The following is a 15,578-nucleotide window of genomic DNA, read 5'->3' on the forward strand; positions in this document are numbered from 1 at the left end:
AACTACCAGCACCAACAACAACTACCACCAACAACTACCACCACCACCAACCCTACGCCACGTAAACGACCCCAATGCGCTGCATTTACTCGTGTCCCACGCACGGAGGTATGCGACGGAGGATTTTTGAGAGCGCGAGTACGCCGACGCTATCGAAGAGCTCTGCGCCCACGCGAGGTGATACGCTGTTGTCACTGTTATCGCGCCGGTCGGGGCGCGGACGAGTACAGCACGCGGCGCCCTACACGGAATCGATTTAGTTCAAACAACTACGTCAAAAAACAAATAAATACTAGCCGCTGTGGGCAACATTTCTCTCGCCAGTTAGGAAAAAAAAACATAAAAAACGGGGCCACATATTTCGGAGCACTGAGCCTCGGGGAAGGTCACTGCTTCAGGAGTGAAGACACTGCAGTGCTTTCATCACTGCATGGCATCATTATCTAAAGATTTGGCGCGGGCACCCTGCTAACAGGAACAAAACTGACTGTGTAAACAAAAATCATAAAATTCTAGATTTGAACTTTCACAACATGCGCTGAAACCCAATTCTTACACCCTAGCCGGCATGTTTCGACACTTTCCTCCCACGGTAGTTTTTTGTTTCTTTTCTCTCACAAACACAGGATGGTTCTATCGGCACAGGGCATATTAGCTGTGCCGGCGCCCATCTAGCGTTCAACACTGCCTTTTGTGCACCCAGCTTCGCCACGACGTCTGGCGATGCCTGTGTTTTCGTTTTACCAGACGACTATAGGCGCGTCTCAGCTGCTCACAGCGAAGTAATAATGGTTGGACGAACTTCCCAGCCCCTTTTCGCGCATGTTTTAAATGTCTGAAGCAACAGACGGCCCGAAACACATCGATTGCGCGCCGTCTTCCAACAGGGAGCTTTGGGAAAATCTGCTGGCTGCGCCCACTCGATTCCTAAGTGCAACGTCACTTCCGGCCGTCCGTAATGGCCGCCCTTTTTTTCCAGTTTCGGTTTGAAAAGAGCGTTTTTGATATTCGTTTACGATGCAGCGAAGCACATTTGGGCCTCCAAATTTTGCAGGTAGCAATCTTTAAGGTTATACTACCGGAAAATAGTGCATTTAAGGAGCCGAAAATTTCGTTGCAGTTGGCCTTTAAGTTTGACCACCTGGCGATCCTTAACGTGGGAGCCGGTGAAGTAAAAAGTCGGTCTCAGGAGGGGAGAGATCAGAGCTGATTACGGCTGTCAAAACAGGGTCGCACGGTTTAGGATTTAGACAGCATGAAGCAGACAACACAGCACAAAGGGGGACATCATCGTTTATACGGTTGATAAGTCGGTAATTATTTTATCAAGCGGGAACAAAAAAAACATACCATGCGTGGTCTGTGGCGGCCGCACCCACTAAAAGGCTGTGACTACAGGAGGAAATGCACCTTGATTGGACGATGTGCAACGTTAGCATTCAAACAAGTTTCGGTTTCGACTCTGTAAAACAACATTCTTGACATCTGACGGCATCGTTGGATGAGCATTCTTGATATCTAAGTAATGGTCGTACCGCACTTCTACCACGTAGTCGGCTGTAAAATGCCTAAAATAAGCCTCTCAGGACGTCTTCGAATCGTAGAAATCACTAGCCGAGGCCTACGCAGTGAATGAACTCCCTCCGCGTCACCGCCGACGCTCAAATGCCATGGATGCGCTTTTCCCGCATATTCGGAGCTTGCCTCACTCATGCCTGTATCGTAAAAAGCGTGTTCGCACCAGACCAAGTGTCTGCTGATTCTGGCCTGTGCCCACTGACCGCAAGCAGTCGGTGCTTGTGACAACAGCACGCCAACGAGAACTCGATCGCTAGCGCATTAGTGTCAGTCTACGCGCGTTCTGCGAACTCGCTCATGGATCAATGAACGTTACGGAGCAAAAATAGTGAACTCAGTTTAGAAAACACCTACCGCAATCGAAAAAAAATCAACTTATAAAAAAAAGCACGTACCCTCGGGGATTCCAACTCGAGAATTGCAAAAAAATATTCCTAGCGCTTCAGACCACTCGGCCACGAGCCAACGCTGCCGAGGTTGGAGGTATAAGATATATAATGTACAACCAGTTTACACTTTTATTTAATTTTAGCATTTCAAGTAGCTTATGTGACTATTGGTTGTATAGCGTTCATGCAGTAAGCGTTCCCCAAACTTGCACAATATCTCATGTCTAGAAATTGCATTTCTTAGACGGAAAAGCGTTCGCAGATGCGTGGTCGTACTGCTGACTGCTGTGCTTGTTCACCCAGCGCAAAAAAGTGCTTCCTGCTCCATATTTTTGCTCTGCACGGTAAAAGTTTCAGTTGATTTTATTTCCTTAGTACCTATATTGATTTCGCTGACTCTTCTCCCGCCTTCAAGTGGCCTTAGGGTTTCCTATTAACCTATACCAGTCAGCGAAGCGTCGCATGTGCACTTGTGCAGCGCTTGTGTGGAGCAACCTAAACTTGGAGCTTGATACAGTGTACAAATTAAGAAAGTGAAGAAAGGCACATTCTTCCGTTCACAAACGTTTTGTGGTTTAGTTTCAATTGAGCGAGCGAATTGCGACGACCAGCCGGCGGCCGGCGGTCTAAACGCTGGGCCGACTGACTCTGACGGAAGGTCGGCGAGCCTTGCAGTAGCGCAGCCAATTTCCAGCTCATCTCCTCCTGACGTCACACGAAAACGCCACAGAAAATGGGCGCGAGGGGGCAGAGAGGAGGACAGCATTTTTAAATTACGTTTTCTACTAAATAAATTTGCGTTAACGCGATCAGAATGGTCGAAACATGGCCTATGGACTACGGACTATATTTTGCGATAGTAATCCCGCAATATTTACAAATCACTTCAGGTTCCTTTAAACGGGCCATCGTGAACTTCTGCACGTAAAACAAGCACCTGTTAAGATGAAATGGACGATACTGGCGCCGACTATTGCCTACATTTTTATTGCAGGGTCTATAAATGCATGCAAACTCTTACCAACCTGCTCAGTTTGCTGTTCTTGAACGCGTTAATCCGTCAAGGTTAAGAACTTCGGCAGGCAGTCACAACAGAGTGCGGGCACACGGCTTCACTCGCTTGCAACGGGTATTGATTTCATTGCGGCTGCTTAGTTGAGACGCATTTGGATCAATTAAGTTGAAAGTGGCTGACAAGGCAGTACCGAACGAAATGTGGCATGCTCTATTCATATATTGTAGGAAGTAGACTCGGCTGTAGCGGATGCAGCTCCCTACATTTTGTTGAAGAGCGGGCCCGTCCAGGACTGCAAGCGCGGAAGACCAGCGGCAGCCTAGGTGCGCAGTCGTGTTCGATTGTATTGGCATTTCAAATGATTGGCATTTCAAATGGTATTGCTGCTGTCGGCACCTTGTGCTGTCTGAAAACTCATCTCAACGGAGCCTCGTGAAAGAAAATTGGCATCCGTTGCGAGTTGGAAAATCTGAGGGCGCGCTTCCTGTTGAGACTAACTGCCGAAGTGTATAAAGTTCACGGATTAAGCATAGGACAACAGACTAAGCTCGTTGGTGTGAGTTGTATAATCAGGGTGTCCAAGCTATCATTCACCAAGATCTTTAAAAAGTGTAAAGGCGTTAATCGAATAAAATCTAGGGCATAATGTTTGTAGGACAGTGTAGTAGCGGGGAGTATATTTTGGGTAATTAGATTTAATTAAATAATTGTAGTATCTAACTCGACCAGTATTGTCCTAATTAATGAAGTAAGGCACTTGTAAGTTGGCGCGAGAGGCCTCTAACTGGGGTATTTTCAGCGATGAACTAACTGCGTACGCATTTATTGTGACTGGTAACGAAACCCCGCGAAATACGAAAACAAATTACACCATATTTCGGTAGGCGAACCCTTAGTAGTATGCGAAGCAGCCATTGGGTCGATTGAAGTGCCCATTAGTTTTCAGTTCGTCGTTTGCGTTAGGTTGAGGTGCGTAGCTAACCGTTATATTTACCGTTTGGTTTCCATGCTAACTACCACACTTTTCGCTTACGGGAACTACGAAATGGGAAATTGCGTTGACCCCACGGCTGCTTCGCATACTACTCAGGGTTCCCCTACGGGAAGATGGTGTAATTTTATTGGAGGGGGGGGGGGGTGTTAGAGTGGAGAGGCAATAAAGAGAGAGATAGATACCGACATTGTACGTGGTATGAGTTTGTCTTTATTTAGGCATTATCATCATCATGTTCAACGTAGGTGACGTCGAGCAGTGGTTGGCGTTCCGCTTTGATTATGACCGCCGTATGGTCTGTGAAATGTAAAGTCAAGGGCTGTTGTAGTGGATGAACCCTAAAGTTGCTGAAGATGAGGTCCATGCACGTTCCTCGGATGGTTGTAGGCTGCTTGTAATCACGGCCCGCCGAGACTCGCCGATGCACGCCGCTGCCGACGACGACGAAACATCGAAGGCGCGTGAAGCATGCTCGTCTCGTGCCGGCCCAGGAAGACACCGGCAACACTGCTGCTTCAGGAGCACATAAAGGGTAAGACACCACGGGGCGTTCAGCAAGCCGAGCATGCGCAGTGGGGGTGTGGACGGCGCACCAACAAGTACAAGGGAGAGAGGAGGAAATGGAGGAGGAGCAGGAGGAGGTGCAGGACAGGAGAAAACTTTATTCTAAGGACAACTAAGGAAAACTAAGGACACAACCCCGCCCCCCTGCCCGCTGGATTTCCCCTTGGCGCACAAGTACTTCTGCACAGGGCACGGGCTGGTGCCGCGCTAACCGATGATGTGTTGGCCAAGTGGCGTGCGTATGTGCCAAAACGTCACCAGCATGCCGTCGAGGTTGCGCAATCTGTGGCCACAGTTGCCTGCACCTCTTGCTCCACAGGAGCCACGCCCACTGTACACCATATGTTGTGGGACTGTCCCGGCCTTCAAACGCTCCGTTTACGGTATCTTCCGCCCGGCGTCCAGCGGCTTGTGGAATGGACAACCCCGCTGCAACCCGCCACTGCAAGGCAGACGCTGCTTTCTCTGTGGGAGTTCGCGCGCTCTTCAGGCGTTGACCGCAGAATGTAACATTTAAACTCTACCCCCCCCCCTTCCTTTCTTCCCCATGCTGACCGACGCGTCCACCTTCTGAAATAAAGTTTTGTTGTTATTCTAGCAAGTGTCAGAGAAGCGCGGTGGCCGCCGGCCTAAGGCTGGTGGCGACTTCGGTGGCTCTTTTGAAGGGACATAGCCCCGACCATGAGATGCTTCGCATCTAAAATATCACGTGACGGCGCTCCTACTCACGTTCTAAAACAGCGCCCTCAAACACGCTGACTGAAATCAACCGTTTTCACTGTCACACGGCCGAAGAGACAGGGCATATCCTTCATAATGGCATGCGTGTAAAAAGCAGTAACACCAAGTTTCGCGTGACCATGCGACAGATAAAACACAAACTTGGTCATGATGTCTTCATTCTGTCTTTTCTTCATTTGATTTTGGATAATTCAGAGGCGGTCTGTTTCGAGGGCACCGCTTTACTATGCGAGCGGGAGCGCCATCACGTGGTATTTTTTGTATATCGCGGGGTTTCTTTATCAGTCAGAATACATGAGTACGCAATTAGTTCATCGCTGAAGATACCGCAGTTAGATGCGTCTTGTGGGCACCTTAAGTGCCTCATTCACACCTAAATGATTAGTACAGTACTTTTATAGTTGGATATCTATTTAAAAATAATTATTTAGAGCTAATTAACGAAATAATAACTCGCCGTTACTCTACCGTACTGGGAATAGTATGCCCTAGGTTTTCTTCCAGTAGCGCCTTTGCACATTTATTAATTCTTGGTGCATGGTAGCGCAGACGCTGTGTATATTTCTAGACCCTAATAATAAATTAAGTTGATAGCCTGCGCTTTTGTCGCCAATTTCTTCTTTCGACCGGTTGATTCAACGCGCGGTATTTCATATGATTCATGAGAACTTTTCAAAAGTATTGACGTTGATTCACCGAGTGGTCCAAACTTCCTACATACCACTACTTCCGCATTACCGATGTCTTAGAAGGGCACAACCACCCGCCGCGGTGGCTCAGTGGCTAAGGCGTTGCGCTGCTGAGCACGAGTTCGCGGGTTCGATTCCGGGCCGCGGCGGCCGCTTTTCTGATGGGAACGAAAAGCAAAAACGCCCGTGCGTACGAGATTTTGGCGCACGTTAAAGATCCCCAGGTGGTCAAAATTAATCCGAAGCCCTCCACTACGGCGCGCCTCATCGCCTGCGTTGCGTCGGCGCATTAAACCCTACAATCAATCTCTATTAGAAGGGCACAACCATTATGAGGGTGTGTATCAAATTCCGGATATCCCTGGCAAGGGCGGCCACGCTCTTGGAGGGCTCATACTTGAATAAAGTTCTTTCCGTCACCTTAGCCGCGTAACTACTCAATGAAATTCCGAAATTTCGCTGCCCGCAGTCAGCCAGCCTTATACAGTCGCTGTTATTCCAGCACCAGAAAAATCTCTTCTTTGTTGACAAAATTGTTGAGCCAAACAATTATTCCTAGCCCCAACGTAGTTTGTTGCCCTGCAAAACACAAGTAAAGTGATATAATTTTCAACTGGGTAGAAGAAATTTCGGCACGTGTAACGAAAATTTTAACTCATCTGCGCGGGCTGGGACGGCGGGCATATAAAATGTAGGTCCAATGTTCAGCCGTTTACCCGGAGATAGTGAAACAGTAGCCATTGCATAGTGCTGCTGAACCAAAGGACGCGGGTTCGATTCCCGGCCGCGGCGGCCGCTTTTCTGGCGGGGGTTAAAAGCGAAAACGTTTGTGAGTTCGACATTTTGGCGAGCGTTAAAGATACCCAGGTGGTCAAAACTAATCCAAAGCCCTCCACAATGGCGACCCTTATCGCCTATGTAGCGTCGGCGCGTTAAACTCCACAATCAATCAATCGCTCAACCGTTTCTTTCAGCCATACACTATGCAAAATCGCGGTGAGGGTAAATACTCCACAGAAAACAATGCAATAAAACCTTTCACAAGTCGAGTGACTCAATAATGCATTAGTTATACGTCCATGCTGCGTTGATGTTGCCACCTCCTGCTACCTTCTTGAAAATCACCTCAACGGGGCACCCACAAATAACACGGACCCGCTTACCAGAACTTTTCGCCCTACACGCTCCCCGTTATGACTCGGCAGAAATGTGTAAAGTTTCCAGATTTATGGGCAAATTGGGATGCATTTCGCCCCGTATTGGCCTAAATTCAGCGCGGATGTACAGCCGGCCACTTTATAACAACATCGCGAAAGCGTCGACCAGCGGGTCGGTCAGCGCCTTATCAATGACAAAGAAGCAAAACGAGTAAGAGTTGCTAGCCTGCACAGAATGATCCTGCAGTGCAACCTTCCTCTTTTGGGCTGTTCCTACAAGCACAACACAACCCATTTCAGCTCGCAGTCTGCCACTTTTATCGTTGCCGCAACGAGGCACATGCGAAATCTCTGTGACCATTTCGCAGTTAAGACATCCGGCTCATTACCAATGCAAAAATGGTGTGCTGTGTTTGCGATGACAGCCTAGGTGTGCTGACGACGATTTCAGGGGCGGGATTTTTCTGGGAATGCTGACTACTGTCGCTCATATCTCCACTTTTCATCGAGATAATCATCTCACCTACCTGCCGGTGGACGCTCCCCCGATATTAAAAAATTTCCCGGCTGTACAAACATCGTCAATCATAATACGGCTTCCGTATTGCCTCTACCCTGCTGTTTTTTGGTGTTGGAGTGAACTAGGTAGCTACACGTTAGTGTTGAGACGTTTTTATTCTCTGCTTGCAAAATAAAAAAAAAAACAACTGCAGGGGTGGCTCAATGGCTAAGGCTTTATGCTGCTGAGCTCGATGACGCAGGTTTGATTCCCGGCCGTGGCGGCCGCTTTTCTGATGGACGCGAAATGGAAAAACTCCCGTGTGTACGAGATTTCGGCGCACTTTAAAGATCCGCAGGTGGTCAAAATTAACTCGGAGCCCTCCACTACGGCGCGCCTCATCGCTTGCATTACGAAGGCGCGTTAAACCCCACAATCAATCAGAATGAAAAAAAGACATGTTATCTACAATTGTTAAGATACTTTTCGGAGGCCTGCACCATATCTAGCAGGCATTGTCTGCCCATGGCACTTCTATGGGAACATATCTGGTCGCTTATCTCGGAAGTCATGCATCACCCGTCGGCGGCAGTACTCGAAAGAAAAGCGATTGTCGCCGTGCTCAGATTGTGTTGCAAGGAGCAGGGTGGCAGGCCATGCCCTCCAACTCTGCAAGCCTTTGAACATGGCCCACGGGAGACACGATTTCGCACTGGTGGGGTATTCGGAAGAGCTTGAAAGGAAGCCCCTGAAGTTCGTTGAACCCATTCCTGCGTCCAGAATCTGCAGTGCGTGTGGCAACATTCCGAGACTGATCTCTACTCTTGTGTGTGGCCACACCTTCAGCGACCCGTGCTGCCAAAGCTGCTTTACCTCATTGCAGTGTATCTGTCCACTTGACGGAGATGTTTGTGCGCCAGCCGATGTCACCACCAAGGAGTACCCGGCCGATCAACTACTGAGGCGAAAGGTGAGGCGTTCAGGGAGTATCTACGAGTCATATTTGGGAAGAGGGGCATCACTGATTACTAACTAAAACCACTTTTTTTAGTCACCACACGTTTTTTTGTTGGCATCAAGAGCCAGAATATTGACGATTGTGTGTGCCCTGGAACCCATTCATTCCAAATGGTTCTTCTTACTGAATTTTTGTTCCTTTCGAGCGTGTTAAGAGAAGTAGGAGGAGCGCATACAGGAATTCCGAAAATCTCATGAAAGGATAATTTTCTCACACGTGGTATTAAGACCTCTATGCATACTTTTATACCTGCCATGCAAAAAGCGCTAAATGACACGAGCGAAATAAATTTTGCTTTTTTTTAATATAACGCAAGGCTTGCCTTTCGTCTTAAGCCACTTACGTTTTTCCTCTGGAAATCTTATGTTTGCTACCTAGCAGTCCGCATCTGCCGTCATATTAGCTTCTCATATTACCTACGTTCAAATTTGAGGCTCGAAATCCTAAATTTTTACAATTTTTACACGCGTCCAAATATTCAATAGCAATAACCGTAACATTTGGACAGAACGCATCGTGACACAAAGCGCAGAAATCACCAGGAATAATCGCCACACCTACCGCTGTGGGTAAATTTCTGAGGCTGCCTAAGGGCGCGGGTTCGATTTCGACCACCAATGCCGCTTTTTCTACTGAGAATAAGAATGCACAGTAGGCCAATATTTCACAGCACGCAAGGAATCCATAGTGGTCAAAATTTTTCTGGGGCGCTCCACTTCAACGCGCATCATAGCCGAGCGTAGCTTAATGTTTCCGTGTCATGGGCATAAATGATGCGTTTAAGCCTAGCCACTACTTCCAACGGCGACGAAGACCGTGGATACCAATTTGGAAGAGAGTTGGCGTAATAAAAGGCATGATCAATGTACTTCCACGTCGTTACGATGTAAAATGCTAGTCGTTTCGCCTATGCGGTTCGACAAATCCTGCCTTAAAAGAAGGATGCAAATGTACCCTAATCGACGCCGCATATGGGCAGATTGAAGCACTTATTGACAACTGTGTCATACAGAACGGAATTTAAACCCTTTGTTAGTTCAAAAAAAAAACAACCACGCCGCGAGGCGAATTAGGATGCCTGTCAAGCACGTCTTGCGGAAACAGACTAGGTTGGAACTCATTCAGCGGCTGGTTTCCTTACAGATATCAAGATTGCCGTGCTCTTTATAATTTGCACAAGCAAGCTCCCAGTGAGGTTGGGCGAAGGTTGACCAGACAGTGAGGCAACTTGCGTGGGTTGGGAAGTTGTTTCACGATCGAAGACTTCCGAAGTGTCGTATTGCTCGCCACCGTTTCTGATAAGGTTGGTTTCATTAAGAGGAGCTTATTGGTAGGTATTGTGCCATCGCAGTTGGGCAACTGTGTCTTCATCTTGTAGGCGTTCCCTCTCTCCAGGGTATGGCAAAATTCTGTTATCGGGAAGGGTACTTTGTCATACCTCCTCATCATCAGATAGTCGTTCCGATTCTAGTTGGCTGCAAATGGGTGACACATTTGGGGGAAGGAGGCGGGTGCAGCTTTTCGGCGAGCTCGTTTACACCCGCACTGTGGTGAAGTGTGACACACGTGGCATCGTTGTTTTTTTTATGTCGGCCGGAATACGATAGTAGCCCCGACTTCCGAAGTGTGGTTGTGCCCATTGATGGTCCCGCACACATTAATCCAACGCTTGACAGTAATGGGTTAATGTGACGCTCAATAATCTTCTGAACCGCGAGGATTCGTTGCTTGTTGTGGGGCGCATGACCAAACGTGTTGCACTGATGGGGAATCTGTAACCATTGATCCTAAAGCATAATGATTGGTTGGTGCTGCTCTGGCTGGTATTGAGGGATGCTTAAGTGTTTTTATAGAATGACTCTTATTGAAGGTCCTGTCTCCAACGGATCAACTTTGTGGGTGGCACCATTACACATTGTCTTCAAGAGGTTTTAAAATGCAGTAATTGTGATCTCTCGGTTGTAAAATATTTTAATGGATGTGGGTTGCAAGAGACCTTCGATGTGTTAGGCGTCGTAAGCCTCGATTGTCACCACTGTATTTGATGCTCAGTTTGTGTGAATGGCTACGTGATAATACAGGTATCACGGTGGCCCTGTGCTATCACCGCCGTGTGATGCAGCCGTTATAACGCACTCGCCCAACCAACGCGCACCGCTGGTAGAAGTGTGATTAGGTACCAGGAATGTTTACATCGAATAATTTCTACAGGTGGTGCTTCAGATTTCGCCGTCTTTACAACTCGTCGACGATGCTTTGGGCCCAGGATAGGATGCACTGATAAATATCTCGCCGTCTGTTCACCGTAATAGTCCTGTACCCAGAAAGGCCAATAAACCGTCTGCAGTTATGCTGCGTTCTGGACTTTGTTAGAGTAACTGAACACGTATATGCAAGCGGGATCGTCGTCATGATCATCTCTAATCATCGCATCGATCAATTTCATTTTTTCTTACACATCGAATGCAGCCAGCTAGGCGCTTTGGGAAAACTGAACACGGCAGTTCTACTGGACACAATTTTCTCGCTCGCTCTTTGGAACTGGAAGAGTAGTCGGTCTCCGTGCCTGCTATTTCAATGGCATGTCCCGCTCTTCTGCGGACGCGTTTGGGCGTTACTTAGCCTCTTCGGTGTTCTTTCCAATAAAAATGAAACAGGCCGTCCTACCCGATGCAGCGACCTTTTCTGCGGTGCTGATAGCAGAGTGCGAGGCTCGCGAAAAAGCAGGTCAGCTCGAGCAGGCCTAGATGTCTTGCGGATCTCCTCGCAGGGCTCCATCGCGCCAGCCAAAACAGGGGAATGGGGGATTTCGGAGATGTGGTTGTTTTCGGAGGGACTGAACGGCGACCTTCGCCAACTGGGTTGGCGGGGAAGCAGGACTGCCTGGCTTGCGGTCATACGATTTCTTCAAAGAGCACCTGGAGTTAGTCATTGTGGCAAACAGCACAGTCCAAACCAGATCTACTCGTAGGCCCCGAAGTTGTGAACGTGTCTCAATGCTGCATGACGCAGCAAAAGTGCTGGTGTTGGCAATTTCGATGGTGCAGGTAGTGTTTCAATTCATGGCGCGGTCTCGGTGACCACAGAGCCAGAGAGAGCCCAATGCATACACGTTGGCGCACTACGCCCATCCTGAACGCCGTGCGCGTCTTCCTCCATGGCGGCGACGCGTACCACTAAGGAGCGCGGGGAATTAGAGATGGCCCTTGGTCACGTGGCAGGGGGCACAGAAGAAAATTTTATTTTGTCGACGGTTGCAGTGAAGCTAGATGATAATGGGAAATTTTTATGGCAATGTTATCGACCTTCTTACTGTCATATTGTAGAGATGAGTTATGTTGCAGCAGCGTGGAATAGTGAAACCTCTTACTCAAAAGGGCGGACTTGTGTTCGTGCAAATTCGCAAAACTCAGGCAATCTGTCAATACTACAGATTGATATTGTCGATATGACGTCATCGGTTTGGAAGGTGCGCCCGCAATACAAGCTAGCGAGCCGAAGTTAACACGCTCGTGAAATGTGTAGCCGTGTGTTTGGTGTTCCAGTCTTTTCCGCTGTTCTAGCTATTAACCGAGCACGCTTAGCACTCTCAGCCCTTGGGGAGCAAATAATTACCTCGTGTTCTTCCTTTCAGTATACCCATCACAATTATCATCTCCAACGCATTAATGTTTCTGCAGAAAGAAAGCCTCTCATAGATATTTATAAACCCTCTTGCAGCTTTACAAGTACATTTTTTAGCTCCACTTTTCGTAGTTTTTCCTCCGTCCGGTAGTTCGTCTTGCCTTGTTTAGTTTGCTGGCGCCCGGTAGCTGCACCAATAAAGGAATGGTCCGCCAATTGTCCCTTAAGCGCATCCCATCACCTGCCCGATACTACTGAGCTTTTATGGCTATTGGGAACTAACACATCTTCAACCCTGCTTTTTTCCTACGCTATAACGCAAATTGTGTATAATTTTTAACAGTGGCCTTGTATAATTTCTAACCGCGGAGACTTCTAAGATTTCTTTCAAGCTTCCCAGTCAGACCCCAAGTTCATACCACAAATTCTACCACCGAAAGAACACTCAACATTAACTCATCGTTTTGTCGTTTTATTGCCTCCTCGGCATTTCTTGGTATTATTAAGCTCGTTTATTCCACTCCTGACTAAACCCCTCGACTAAATATATGTCATCATGTCACCGTACGGGTGTCATTTGTCAGCCAAGTCAGCATTCAGAGGGCTCTTTCGCTTTGAGTTAGCGAGTAAAGCTGTTATTTTTCTAGGGACGGTGAATGGAAGAAAACTTCTAGTGTGTGCGGGAACTTGTGGTGCAGTGAAAGATTGGGGAAGGAAAGGGGACGGACTGAAGCAAGACGAAGTGAGGCTAGAAAAAAACAGATTGGTATAAGGAAAATGACGAAGAATTTCAGACAAGAGATGAGCTTTCAGAGCAAAGGGAGCTTTTAAAAGGTCCCTTTTTTTCGGCTCTTAATCCTTGCTACAAAATTGAAAGCCAAGAAGCACAAGCGTTCAAGAATTATTTGATTGATTCATAGAATGGGGGTTCAACTTGCCGAAACAGCACCCGGCCTATGAGGCGCGCCAGAGTGGAGACTAGGGATTAATTTTCGCCACCCGTGGATCACTCCCGTGTGAACAAATCCTACACACACGCGCGTTTCCGCTTTTCGGCTCCATTAGAAGGGTTCACGAAGACGGTAGCGATGCAATACTTCAGGGGAGGGCTCGCTCCGGGTGATCTGTCTCATGCGAGTGAACGTCAGAATAAAAATGAGAGGGTAAGGATAGAAAGGAACACCACCCTACATTTGTCATTTCTCATCAAAGAAGGTATTGGGGGATGGAGAACAAAATCCAGAGGGTAACACATCGAATAATCTTTCACTAGAACAGTAATAAAACTTTTATCTGCCGAAAATCAGACATCATGTCCAGAAACGTACATAGTGCCCTTTCCTTGTTTTCTCACACAGGTGCACTGCTGGAACGAAGCCAACGGCTGCAGTGTGGTCCTTCCAGCTTCGCAGGTAGCCGAGCACGTTCGCCACGATTGCCAGCACAACGCGACCTGCTGCCCTAAGTGCTCTGCAGCAGTGCTGTGCCGCGACGCGTGTGCTCACCTGAAATCGCAGTGTACAGCACTTGTATTGCTTGCTCCAACTGACGCACCGCAGGGTACCGATCCCAACGAAAACATGCAGTTTTTAGCATTTGAAAGAAGAGTAGAGCATCGAGTACGCGAACTAGAAGGAATTCTTTCTCAACTGTCTTTGGAGAGTCGCTCTCAGAACGACAAACTCGTTGAAGTCTGCCACAACATCAATGATTTAAAGGAAGCATTGACAGAACAGTTTGGAACAGCTTAGCATCAATCACTCTATCGTTTGGATCAGAATGAAGCTCAGATGAAAGCCTTGGTAGCCCAACAAACAAGGATAGAACAACGAGTATGTGAATTCGATGCTAAGCTGGCTCAACTGTCATGGGAGAGTGGTTCTCTGAGTGACAAACTCATTGAAATTAGCCACGACAATAATAATTTGAAGCAAGCAATAACAGAACAGTTTGGATCAGCCTTTGATCGCTGCATAGCTGAGATAAAAGCCCTTTTCTCCGAAAAAGTTGAATCATTGAGGTCTGCCCTAACCTCAGAATTGGCATCGGTTCGAAATGTCCCAAGAACACATCAGTGGGTGTTAAAGGGATATGCGGCGCTCAAAGAAGAGGCACTGAAAAAGGGCTGGTCTTGGAGCATGAGCGACAAAGTATACCTGCAGCGCTACCTCATGTCTTGGGGAATTGACGTCAGGAAAGAGGGCGACAGCTTGAATCTTGCTTTGTGCATTCGGCTGCACGAGGGTAGCGAGGACGAGTTTCTTCACTGGCCGTTTATAAAAACATTGCAGCTGAGCATCATTCATCCCGAGACGCGACTAGAGCGTCGTTGCGTCGGAGAGCCTGATTCGGCTGAGTATTGCAGGGACTGTTTTGGTAGACCTATAGGAGGCAGCAACAGACCCGCCCGTTTTTCTGAAACCATGATTGAGCTGGGCGACATAGAGAGTGATGGTTATGTTAAGAAAGATGAGCTCCTGCTAAGGTTGGAGGTGCTGTTGTGATTGCAATAAAAGAGGGAAAGTTGGTAATTAACTGCGGGAGAGACAGGAACGTCTGTGTATGCAGAAAATTTCACAACTCATCTCACGAGTGTGAGGGTCACACGTGTGCTTCGATATTACGATACGAATAGCGAGCTACGTGATTATTACACATTCAGTAGCGAAAGCGTTGTGTGATTCATAGAAGGCCTACTTTTACCCACTTGCTCAAAATAAAGTTCTTTGTACATTATTTACCAGTGTGGCTCATTTCGCAATCAATCAGAAAAAAAACAAATAAGCGACTCCTGGCAAAGAACATCTGCAGTATGAAAGGAAATTTCATTCCCTTGTATCGGCATTGAAGTTAGGGACGATAACAGGCGCCAAAGCTGTGCTATTGCTGTAACCATGCTTGAAAGACGACAGTGTTGGTGGGGGTATGGGTAGCCGATGAAATTTCAGTCATTCTGCCCGTTCATTTGTCATCGAAATCCTTCCTAGAAACGGCAGCATCTCCACTCCGTGGATGTTGGCGAGGGTGCGGAGTACGGGGACTCGAAATGACATCCAAGTTGCGCCCCGACCGTCATTCGATTTGAGCTGTGAGTTGCTCCATGATTGTTCCCTAAATGACACTCCAACTGACGGCTCAAATCGAATTTCGCTTGATGGTGGTGTGCGCCCGGATGGACGCGGACGGACATTGGGAGGTCCTACGGTACTCCGCGCCGTTACAGGTGAGGGAGTGAGCCGTTTGACTCTCGGGTACTATCTCACGGTCGTAGTCCAATGGGTAAGACGACTGACACTAACTCTGTCTAGTC

The 15,578-nt window shown here is 47.8% G+C and overlaps 1 long non-coding RNA gene across 1 annotated transcript; it reads left to right on the plus strand.

The window, feature by feature from the left end:
• The first annotated feature begins 8,153 nt into the window (after positions 1-8,153).
• On the plus strand, positions 8,154-15,008 carry LOC144139113 (uncharacterized). Its single transcript, XR_013316054.1, has 2 exons — positions 8,154-8,596; positions 13,627-15,008. It is a non-coding gene; the product is annotated as an uncharacterized LOC144139113 (long non-coding RNA).
• The last annotated feature ends 570 nt before the right edge of the window (positions 15,009-15,578 follow it).

This window comes from Haemaphysalis longicornis, unplaced genomic scaffold (genome assembly GCF_048455015.1).
Source record: "Haemaphysalis longicornis isolate Haplotype H1 unplaced genomic scaffold, Haemaphysalis longicornis Haplotype H1 scaffold_5, whole genome shotgun sequence".
Taxonomy (NCBI): Eukaryota; Metazoa; Arthropoda; class Arachnida; order Ixodida; family Ixodidae; genus Haemaphysalis; species Haemaphysalis longicornis.